This window comes from Apodemus sylvaticus, chromosome 8 (genome assembly GCF_947179515.1).
Source record: "Apodemus sylvaticus chromosome 8, mApoSyl1.1, whole genome shotgun sequence".
NCBI classification, from domain to species: Eukaryota; Metazoa; Chordata; class Mammalia; order Rodentia; family Muridae; genus Apodemus; species Apodemus sylvaticus.
The window spans coordinates 65,758,801-65,770,689 of NC_067479.1; the positions used below are offsets into that span (position 1 = coordinate 65,758,801).

At 41.5% G+C, this 11,889-nt stretch overlaps 1 pseudogene; it reads left to right on the forward strand.

The window, feature by feature from the left end:
• The first annotated feature begins 8,487 nt into the window (after window positions 1–8,487).
• LOC127691071 (40S ribosomal protein S11-like) lies at window positions 8,488–9,166 on the forward strand (annotated as a pseudogene).
• Window positions 9,167–11,889: the final 2,723 nt, after the last annotated feature.

Sequence of the window (11,889 nt, forward strand, 5' to 3'; positions counted from 1 at the left end):
CAAACCCCAGGTCACAGAAGGGTCTTTGCTCCGATTTCTTGTTAATTTGCTTTGTGGAAGAGTTCTAGGACAGCAGCCAATGGCAAGCCTCTCTTTAAATCAGCCAGTACCAGGAGGGAGGATTGAGGGTGGGGGACACGAGGTAGATGGATCCTGAGGGACGACACCTGACCTCGCTCTCTCTAACGTTTGCTGAGGAATTGTGAAGGTGAAACAAATAAAAGAAATGTAAACGCTGTGTCTACTAACTGGGGAAAGAAGCCTGCCGTTTGAACCATGTAAATGATGGACTGATTCCCCCCAACCCCCGCCCCCTTCCCCACACTGTTAGAATTCAGACAACATTGGACAACTTCTACTGCCCAAAGAACTTTTTTAAAGAAATCTCTTGATTTTAGCAGGACTCCTTCAGACAAAGAGAACCTGCGTTAAGATGTAAAAAATCTCTAAATTCTCTCCTGTTTGCTATTCTGACAAATGAGAGCTAAGAGTCAGTGTCTTCATTTGTCGGCATAACCAATCCAAAGAAGTGTTTTGGGCTGGAGGTTTTAGCAGCAGACTGCAGACTGCTCGCTTAGCACCTGAATCCTGAGTTCAGACTCCTGCGTGGGAGTCAAGGAGAGGCAGGGCAGTATTTTGAACTGTATTTTGGGGACTACAAAATTAAATGACCTCATTAAAACAGGTCTTTTAATGAGTTTCAAGTGAAAAATCATTGGGCAAGCAGTAAGAAGTGTATATATAGATAGATAAAAAAAAATCAGATAAGTAAAGAAATAGATGATGGTCTTGCTTGTAGCAGCAATAACATAAGGAACGCCAATAAGTGATTTTTTTTCAGAATGACAAATTCTAAAAAGATTGGCAAGAGTGAATCCACTAGGGAGAATGTATAGAAACAGACACCTTGTGTTTTGTTAATAATTGTGAGTGCATGGCTTGGGTATATTTGGGCATTCATCAGCAGTCTTAGTTAGGGTTCCATTGCTGTAAAGAGATACCATGACCAAGGCAACTCTTAGAAAGGACAGCATTTGATTGGTTCTGGCTTACAGGTTCAGAGGTTCAGTCCATTATCATCGAGGCAGGGGCATGACAGACATGAGGTTGGAGGAGCCAAAAGTTCTATATCTTGATCCAAAGGCCGACAGGAGAAGGCTGACTTGCAGGAAATTAGGAGGAAGGTCTCAAAGCCCAACCCCACAGTGACACACTTTCTCCAACAAGGCCACACCTCCTAATAGTGCCACTCCCTGGCCCAAGTATATTCCATCCATCACACCAGCAAACTCTGCTATTTCCAGCTATAAAGTCACCTTGCACAAGTTTTACTTGAACAGAAGATGCAAAGGACATTCACTGTTGTATGGTCTTTTTTTTTTACAGCTATATTTTTTTATTTATTCGATATATTTTTAATTTACATTTCAAATGATTTCCCCTTTTCTGGCTCCCCATTCCCCGAAAGTCCCATGAAAACTCAGGTGTCTTTCTTTCCGTTTTCTGTGGTGCTGGCAATTATACCCAGGACCTGGAAGGCAAAAACCTTACCACTGAGCTACGTCTCAGCCCTAGAAGTTGAGTAAATGAGCTATTGTTCATTCATTTGGCATTACTGATTGAAGGGCTGCCCAGTGCAAGGTTGTATTTTAAATATGATACACACAATGAAGGCATTAAAATAGTGATTTAGGCACACAGTTATTAGTATGGAAAAAAGGTTACAAGAGGGCTTGTATGTAATTTCCATAAAATTGGGTTTATATTCAATTTTAGATCCTTATATGTAAATACATATGCATGGAGAAACCTATAGGGGATGATTGCCAGCACGTTATCTTATTACCAATGATAATTCACTAGGGTTTTCGACACTGTTGTTCCTAATATTTCTATTTTTTTTTCATCGTTTAACTATTTCACAATAAACCTGTATAACTTCTATGGTCTGCAGTATTAGGGAGATATTTATCTTGAAAGGAAAGAGAGAACCCTGTGTGCAACATAATCATATTAATATGCAGAAAAAATACCAGACAGCCACAGAATTCCAGAAATCCAGCTGCAGTTCTAACAAGACAGAAAAGCAGATGTTTGCCCACAAGGATGAGGTAAATAGGAATGAAGCACAATGTCTCCATAGAATAGTGCACAATGCAGCTGACTGCACTCTACTAAATGAGAAATCCATGCCAGCAGAGTCCCCAAGGCTGCAAAGGCTAAAAACTAATAACAAGCAACCTATCAAGCACAAGGCTTTTACAGGGCTTGTGTCAAAATGCTGGTCCTTTAATAATGTCTATGGTTGCTTTTTTAACTCTAGATAGCATTCTATTTTCCTTCAAAAATAATTTCCCATGCATCCCCCTATCCTCTTAATCCTGGAAGACAGGATTCATTAGTATAGGTAGTAAAGTCATATCCTTGTTTAAAAGCTAAAATATATTTGGCTTTGCCTGATTTATTATTATCTTGGCCAAAGTATCTGGTACATATCAATAGCATGATTGTAATCCACAGATACTTTATTATTCTGCCGTTATAAGTAGAATCATCAGGATGTGCACTGCAAAGACAGAGAAACTGCCAGGATTCTGTGAGACTCTCTCCCATGAACCCAGTGGATCTAAACACATGAGGTGCTGGTCAACATGAACCTACATCAACATACCTCTGTCAGACCTGACACATCTGCCAGGAAGAAACATTCAAATTTACCATGTTAAAATTATAGAATAATTACTTAAAACTAGGGGTTTCTGTTGTAAGAGCTAAAGTAAGTCCTGAGGTGAATGGCTTTAGCGTGTATACCGTTGTTTATGCTAACGTGATCCATGTCCATTTCTATACTCTGCTCTGTATTTACCCTTAGCAGCTTTCAGAATCCCATAGAGAACTGCTACTCTGGGTCTTTAAGACAGTTCAAGATGCAGAAGTAAGCAAATACCTCGGCTTCCATGGTTTTATGATAAAAGCTAAAAATTAAATAATGACATTGAGTTCAATCAAACAGAATGAAGCAAGGGCTGGAGCCTGGTGTCTCTCATCGGGCCAACTCTGAGTCCTAAACACTCTCTCTTGACAACACTGAAGTTCTGAGCAAACATTCCGTGCATAAGACCCAACCTTCCAGTGGACCTGTAGGATGCATCGAGTGTTCTAGATTTGTCCTTTTGAATCTATTTTCAGACATCTGGAGAGCCTGCCAGCAGATTGTTTGAAACCAAGGGAAAAAAAATATTCTGTAACACATGAGTTTTCTGGTTCTAAAAAGGACATGTAAAGACTGTTGCCCAAACCAAGCATTTTGTGGCCATCCTGAGCAGAGCCAGAAGGCCTGTATTACCTGTCCTAGATGCTCCTGATTCTCTCTGGTTTGTTGTGTTCTACAGATGAAAAATCCAACCCTAGCAGATCACTGAAATAGCTACAGGTCGGTGAGGTAGTAAAGAAATATAGAAAGTGCTAAGAATAGCAGACTGCACATCTCGGGTGTGTACGCTAAAGTATGGAAGTCCAGTTTCCACTACTAGGGGACGAAAAGGCAAATCTGGGCCCAAAGGAAACTGAACACCAGGCCCCTTATTGGTTTCCAAAGTGTGTTCTCACTGCAGCCACTTCTGTGTTTGAATGGAAGACTACAAGAAATGATTTAAAAAGAAAGAGCATTTGCGTGTCAATGGTGGTGCACACCTTTAATCCCAGCACTCAGGAGGCAGAGGCAGGGGGATCTTAGTCCAAACACTAGCCTAGAATACAGAGAGAGTTCAAGGACAGCCAGGACTACACAGAAAAACCTTGTCTAAAATAAAATAAAATAAAATAAAATAAAATAGCATATTTGACACATTCATAGAGTAATGTTGCACAGTAAAAAGCTACTTTTCATTTTTTTAAAAATCAGGCATCTCTTTTTAAAGTATTTATTTTTATTTGATGTGTGTTGTTGTTTTTCCCGCATGCACGTCTATGTGAGGATGTTGGATCTCCTGGAATTGGAGTTAAAGACAATTATGAGCTGGCATGTGGGAGATGAGAATTGAACCTGCGTCCTCTAGAAGAGCAGCCAGTACTCTTTTTTTTTTTAATATTTTTATTTTCTATATTCTTTGTTTACATTCCAAATCATTTCCCCTTTCCCGGATCCCCTCTCTCCATATGTCCCATAAACCTTCTTCTCTCCATCCCTTCTTCAATAACCTCCCTCCTTTTTCTCTGTCCTTATATTCCCTTCCCATGCTAGATCAATCCTTTCCAGGATCAGGACCCTCTCCATACTTCTTCATGGGAGTCATTTGTTATGCAATTTGTGCCTTGGGTATTCAGGGCTTCTGGGCTAATTAATATCCACTTATCAGAGATTGCATTCCATGTGTATTCTTTTGTGATTGGGTTACCTCACTTAGGATGATATTTTCCAGATCAAACCATTTGCCTAAAAATTTTGTGAATTCACTGTTCCTAATTGCTGAGTAGTATTCCATGTGTAAATATACCACATTTTCTGTATCCATTCCTCCTTTGAGGGGCATCTGGGTTCTTTCCAGCTTCTGGCTATTATAAATAAGGCTGCTATGAACATAATGGAGCATGTGTCTTTATTGCATGCCAGGGAATCCTTTGGGTATATGCCCAGGAGAGGTATAGCAGGGTCCTCTGGAAGTCTCATGTCCAGTTTTCTGAGGAGCCTCCAGACTGATTTCCACAGTGCAGCCAGTACTCTTAACCACTGAGCCATCTCTCCAGCCTTACTTTCATTTTCTTCAATGATATTTTTGTAAAATAACCTGTGAAGTAAAGTTTGAAATTGTTTTAGGGCTGGGAATGTAGCTCAATTCATAGAGAGCCTGACCAGCCTGGCTAAGGTCCTGGGTTCCATACCCAATATGTACCCATGTGTGGTAGTATAGGCCTAGAACTTCAGTTGAAAGGTGGGTGCAAAAGAAGCAAAAAAATCAAGATCATTCTAATACTACATGCTACATGCTACATACCACATACCACATACTACATACTAGTGAGTTAAACACCAGCCAAGGTTTCAAGAGCTTGTTTTTTTTTTTTTAAGTAAGTAGGTAAGTAGGTAGGTAGGTAGGTAAGATGGGTGGTTAGATAGACAGAATAATCTCAAACCATTTTAAGATAATCAGAATAAAAAAAATGTCTAGAATAAAAATTAAAGTAGGATAAGAGAGATACTTCAGTGTGTAAAGTACTTGAGTTCAGATCCTCGACACCCACACAAAAGCCTTGTTTGGTAAAAAGAAATTGGAGACTAAGGAGGTGAGGGAGGAGGGCCTCTTAGTCAGCCGGTCCAGCTGAGATAGTAACTTACAAGTCCAGTTTCCGTGACTCTTTCTTTAAAATTAAGATGAATCCATTTTTCTCTCTCAATTCCTCTCTTTCCCTCTCCCCCTTGCCCACCTCTCTCTCTCCCTCTCCCACACACACACACACACACACACACACGTCATTTAATCTGTCATCTGAACTGACCTGGAGCAAGGCTTTACATTTAGACTGATGTACATTGTGTGTCTTCATGAGGAGGACACAGAGTAGATATTTTTTGTTGTTTTACTTACATAAACATGTTTGGATAACCAAGAATATTTTGTTGGCCATTATTCAAACTGTCAGTACTTAAAGCCAAAATAATAATTAAAATTTTGTGTTCATCAAAGGAATCAAGCCTTAGAGTGAGAAGGGAACCCATGGAAGAAACTGTGGAAATCAGATGTCTGAGAAGGGTTTCGTATCTAGAGTATATGGTGAGCGTGAATAATTATACAATTATTGTAACCCAGTTTTAAAATGGACGAAGAATAGATATTCAAAAAAAGATAAATAAATGGGGATCAGAAAGATAGCTCAGCAGGTAAAAGCACTTGATTTCAAGGCTAATGTCTGGAGTTGGTCCTCAGAGCTCATATGGTAGAAGGAGAGAACAGACTCCTGCAAGTTGTCCCCTAATCTCCACATGCCCACTGTGGCACAAGCACACACACACACACACACACACAATATTGTTTAAATTTTTTCTACAAAAGTTTACAAAAGGCAACAAGTACTAAATATTTGTTTGATGCTACTAACTAAGAAAATTATCAAAACCATAGTAGCTACCATCTCACACACCCACTAGGATGACTGCTGCCAAAGGAATAGATGGAAGAGCTAAGCCAGGAAGGGGAGAAGCTGAAAGTCAGGTGCAGTTACTATGGAAAACTGTATGGAAATTCCTCAAAAAAAAAAAAAATGAGAACTAGAACTATCGTAGATCCTAAGCATCCCACCACTGGACCAAGACCCACAGGAAATGAAATCAACATGTGGAGGAGATACCAGGGTCCCAGGGTCACTGCAGCGTTGTTTGGCAATGGTCCTGAGGTAGAGGCAACCCAAATATGCATATGAATGACCGATAGACGAAAAAGTGGTATTTTCATACAAATGGAATATTAAACAACCTTTGGGAAAAAAAGAGAAATCCTGCCAGATTGTACAGCATATATAAAGCTGGCAGACATAGTGCCAAGAAAAATAAACCAATCCTGAAGAAACAAATACCACATGATTCTGTTCACATGAAGTATTTTGAGTGGCCTAAAATCATAGAAACAAAAGGTTGAAGGGGGGGGTGGCCAAAGACTAAGGGGAGGGGAGAGAGGGAGGTAGCGCAGCGGTCTGAGCATACTTACACACAGTTAGGAAGGTAAATGTAATGTTAAGATCGGGATATTGTGTGAGTATGTGCTGGGTTTGTGTGTGCATGAGGACGTAATCACACTGAACCTGGAGGTTCCTGTTCTGTATCACTGATTGCCTATCGCTGTATCAAACATCATAACTAAAAGCTCCTTGGGGGTGAAGGGGTTTATTTGACTTACACATCCACACCACAGTCCATGATGAAGGGAAGTCCGAACAAGAACTCAAGGAAGGAATCTGGAGGTCGGAACTGATGTCGAGGCCATGGAAGAATTGTGCATACAAGACAACAAACAGGACCACGTTAATAAATTTAGATGTGCAGCAGGCAATCTGACCAAGGCATAGTTCTCAGCTGTAGTTCCTCTTCCTAGATGACTCTAGTTTGTGTCAAGTTGAAAAGCGAATTAACCATACCACGGAGGTATGGTTAGATTGACTGGCTAGTGAGCTCCAGAGATCTGCCGATCGCTGCGTCTTTGGTGGTGGGAAGAGAGATGCAACTCTCTGCACTCAGTGTCCCTTATGGGCCTCCTACCTCCACATGTGTTCACCATTAAAAACACACAAACAAAAAAAAAAGAAAAAGAAAAAAAGAAAGAACATCTCCTACCATCTCCACAAAAAAAAAAAGAGGAAAAAAAATGTTGAAACATTACAGCTTATGTTTAAGTGACATTATCTTCTACAATTTCTGAAAGGAAAACCTGTCAAGATCTCTTAGGTTATGTGTTGGGAGGGTGAAGGCCCTTATGCTCATGGAAATCAAGAATATTAAACATTCAGGATTGCCCTAAAAAAAAAAAAAAAAAAAAAAAGGAATGGACATTCAACCTGTTCTTCCATCAGAAAGCAAGGAACTGAGAGCTGTTAACAGCCTGGTCCTCTGCTGTTGGACCAGGCCATATCGGGCTCCCACAACCAGGACCAGAGGAGGTTAATATCCCAAAAGACCTCTAAGCTATTCATATGACCAATTCCAGGCCAGGTCCTTCCCTGGGCCCTTCAGCAAGTATAGGTAGCCTCTCTCCAGAAGCCATCATCTTGGAAGAAATGGCATGCATCCTGAGTTGAGTTTTAGTGTAATTATGCTTTCTTCTTCATTGCAGATTGTATTGCGCCAGAAAAAATTTTTCCAAATTATATTGTGTTTAAATATATTGGCATTAAACCACCTGGTATCATACTCCCCAAAGTTTGCTCAAAGTTGATAAAATTAATCTGAACTAATTTTCATTCTTACCTCTTTGCATATCCCTGCCTGCCTAGATACCTGCACAGACCCCTTAGCTGTATATAGGAAATAAACTAAACTTTTTTTTTTCAAGAAAGAGTTTCTCTGTATAGCCTTGGCTGTCCTAAAATTCAGAGATCTGCTTACTTATTTCTCTCAAGTACTGCAATTAAAAGCATGTGCCATCACTATCCAACAAGAAAATAAACTAAATTTTAAAAAGCAAGGTCTTCAATGTACAGTGGGATGTTTTAGTCTATGTGATTATACTTATCCTCTTGGGGGTACCGTTTACATCGATGTATTTGCCACTACTGCGCTAACAAAATTTGAGGTTGTCAAGACTAGAAAAATTCCTTCATCCCATTAAACTAAATGATCTCTTTGAGTTCTCACCTAGCTAGGCCTGGAAATACAGGTTTATATTTCCAGCTACCTTAGAAGCTGAGGATTGCAGGTTCAGGTCCAGCCTGGGCAACTTAGCAAGACAGTGTCTTAAAATACCAAATGATGTCCTCTCTCTTTCTCAGGCTGCTGGGAAGATGGCGGACCTTCAGATGGAGCATGCTTACCAAAAGCAGCCTACGAACTTTCAAAACAAGAATCATGTTTTGCAGCCAGGCAGTGATGGCACATGCCTTTAATCCCAGCACTTGGGAGGCAGCAGCAGGCGGATTTCTGAGTTCGAGGCCAGCCTGGTCTACAGAGTGAGTTTCAGGACAGCCAGGGCTACACAGAGAAACCCTGTCTCAAAACAAAACAAAACAAAACAAAACAAGACAAACAAATGAACAAACAAACAATCAAAAAGAATCCTGTTTTGCTGGGAGAAACCAGCAAGGAAAAACTTCCTTGGTACTACAAAAACGTCGGTCTAGGCTTCAGTATGCCCAGAGAGGCCCTCAAGGGCACCTACATAGACAAGAACTGCCCCTTCTCTGGCAATGTCTCCATCCCGGGTTGGATCCTGTCTGGTAAGTGACGAAGATGAAGATACAGAGTCGTCGTCATCCACCGGGACCACCTCCATTACATCCAGAAATACAACCACTTTGAGGTGCGTCACAAGGACATGTCTGTGCACCTGTCCCCATTTCAGGGATGTACAGATTGGCAACATTGTCACTGTTGGAGAGGGCAGGCCCTGAGCAAGACTGTAGGATTCAATGTGCTCATGTCACCAAGGCTGCTGGCACCAGGAAGCAGTTTCAGAAGTTCTAAGGGGACTCTGGCCAATGCCCTAGAACAAATAAAGTTATTTTCCAACTTAAAAAAAAAAAAGTGAGAAAAGGGATATCATGTGACCCCATGATAGAGCAGACGTGGAACAGTACAGCTATGCAAAGCCCTGGGTTTAATCCCAATGCCATATAAAAAAAAAAATCAGTATAAATCACTGGTTATCTGGTGCTATAGCTACACACAAGAGACTCATACACCCTCCTTTGAAGTATTTTTGTTGGCACGGATGAGTCCTATAAAATGAAGAGTACTTTATTTTTCTTTTCTGGAGTCCTCAAACACTTTCCTCTCCATTTATATAGCTTATTTGAATAATGAAAAGTGTCTCTTCCTTTAAGTTTTTGAAAGAAAAGGGTATGCCTGGGTCAGAAAGAATAGAAAAGACAGCGATATGAGATTCAGAGTCTACCTCTGCGTTGCCCCTTTAATTATTTTCATTCACCAAGTGCTTATTGAACATGACTTTGTGCCACATGAGTTTGCAAATAGAGGAGCCAGGGCTGAGAGACAAGAACAAGGAGTTCCCTTCCACCCGAGTGGTCCAGGGCTGGAGCAAGAACAAGAGCAAGAGAGAGAGAGTCCAGAGGAAGGGCACGCCTCACTGCAGCTCGGATGCACGCAGGAACGCTAAGGCGCCGGAGAGGATCCAGTTCTCAGAAGAGGGTCTAGTAAGCTTTTCAAGTACATGAATTGAGTTATGGTATAGAGACTGGTGACCTGCTGTGCTCTGGTCCCTGAGGACAAAGGGAAATGACCTTTAACTTGGATGGGGTCAGGAGGTTGTGCTAGAGTCAGAGACCAGCAGGGCAGAAAGGTACAGACAGGTCCCTGACTCTGAGCCCACATGGTGAAAGGAGAGAACCGTCTGACCTCCACATACATCACACACAATTTAAAAAAATAATAATAATAATGTCATAAAAATAATGTAATAAAAATAAAGTAATTTAAAACAATATAATAGGGGAAGAATGTGCCAATGGAAGCGAGCTCCAAGCGCAGGCGCCATAGGAGATTGGAGGTGGTGGTGAGAAGCGGCATCTGGAAGGAGAAGGGGGGGGGGGGGGGGTGACTGAACGCTGAGGATCAATGCGTGGAATCCAGAGCAGCTTAGAAGTAGAGCTCTCACTCTTGAGTTTCCCACAATGTCTTGCTCTTCATTATACTTTCTGGACTGCCATAGGATGACATCACATCCGACTGTACATTTTGTGAAAGTCTGTCTTGTCTGACATTTGGAAAGTACGCTGTCCAAGGCGCCCATCAGCCGCGATGAAACAGCAAGTCATGCCGACTGACTTGGAAGAACACAAATCTTGACTAATTCATCAGCTAACCAGCGACAGATGCAAATACTACAGACGCACTTCCAGCTCTCCCAGTCGTTCATCAAACACAGCACGTAGTAGTTATTCCTTGTCCCGAAGAGGGTGTGACACACACTGGCAGTTTCTATTTAAATCCCGGGCAATCGAAAGTCCTCCAAATGCCAAAGTGTTTAAGAACAGCTGGGTTCCCATGCCTTAAAGAAACAGGCATGTGTACCACACAGCAGTTTTCTCTGAAAGCATTTTTTTCTTCAAAACATATTACCTAGAAATCTTATGATAGGGACTAGAGAGGTAGCTCAGAAGTTAAAAGCTCTGGCTACTCTTGCAGAGGGCCTGGGTTTGATTTCTGAGTACCCACAGGGGTTGCTCACAACCATCTGTAATTTCAGTTATAGGGGATCTGAAACCCTCTTCTGGCCTCCAAGGGCGTCCTACACAAAGATGAAGCACAGATACACATAAAAACACCCATATTCATACATTTAAACAAACAAACAAACAAACAAACAATAAAGAGAAGTATTTTCAAGACCTTGTTCCCTAGATACGCTCTTGCCTCATGGCTTCCCTTCCTTAAAGCATGTCTTCCCCAAGCATACACTTTACTTTCATATATCTCAACTGCAGGTCAGATTCTATTCTTAAGGACCAAGAAGAGTGCTGTGGTGACAGACGCATGCATGTCCCTGCATACATTTGTGAGTTGAGCATAGTTGGGACATGTCTTTAATTTATCATCATATTGTTCAGATACTGGCCTTAGCCACTGATTGAAGGGGTATTTTGAATCAGTTGTCAAGAACAAATTGTTGCCATCTGTAAAATAAATGACTGAAGGTATGGCTAGCATAATAAAAGTCAAGAATCCAGATGAGTAAGGAGAGCGATACTGTCAAAATCAAAATCTTGCTTTTGTCTCTGTCCAACTTGCATGGATGGAGAGACAGCTCGGGCAGCAATGACAGCGCAGAGAGGCCAGGCCTCCCACTATGGTGCCAAAAATAAGAGCCCTGATGGGGCCTTTGCAGTGCAATAGAGGATCCAGGAGTGCCAGACGGAGGGGGCATCCCCTGGACTTGCCCACAGCCTGGTTCCTCCAGCTCTTCCAATTGTAAACTAAAGCAACACAAAGTCACGTCCAAATCGCTGAAGGAAGACAAGCCAAAGTGCACGTGTTCTGAATCTTAACTGTACTGTCACCAACATCTTCTTATAGCTGGGGAAATTCAGATGACAGGAATAAAAGACCTGACTATTCAGCATATGTTGGACAGGGATTGCTCTCTCTCTCTCTCTCTCTCTCTCTCTCTCTCTCTCTCTCGTTGAATTGTGATTGGAAACAGTCATGGGGTATTAGGCCCTGACACTGAA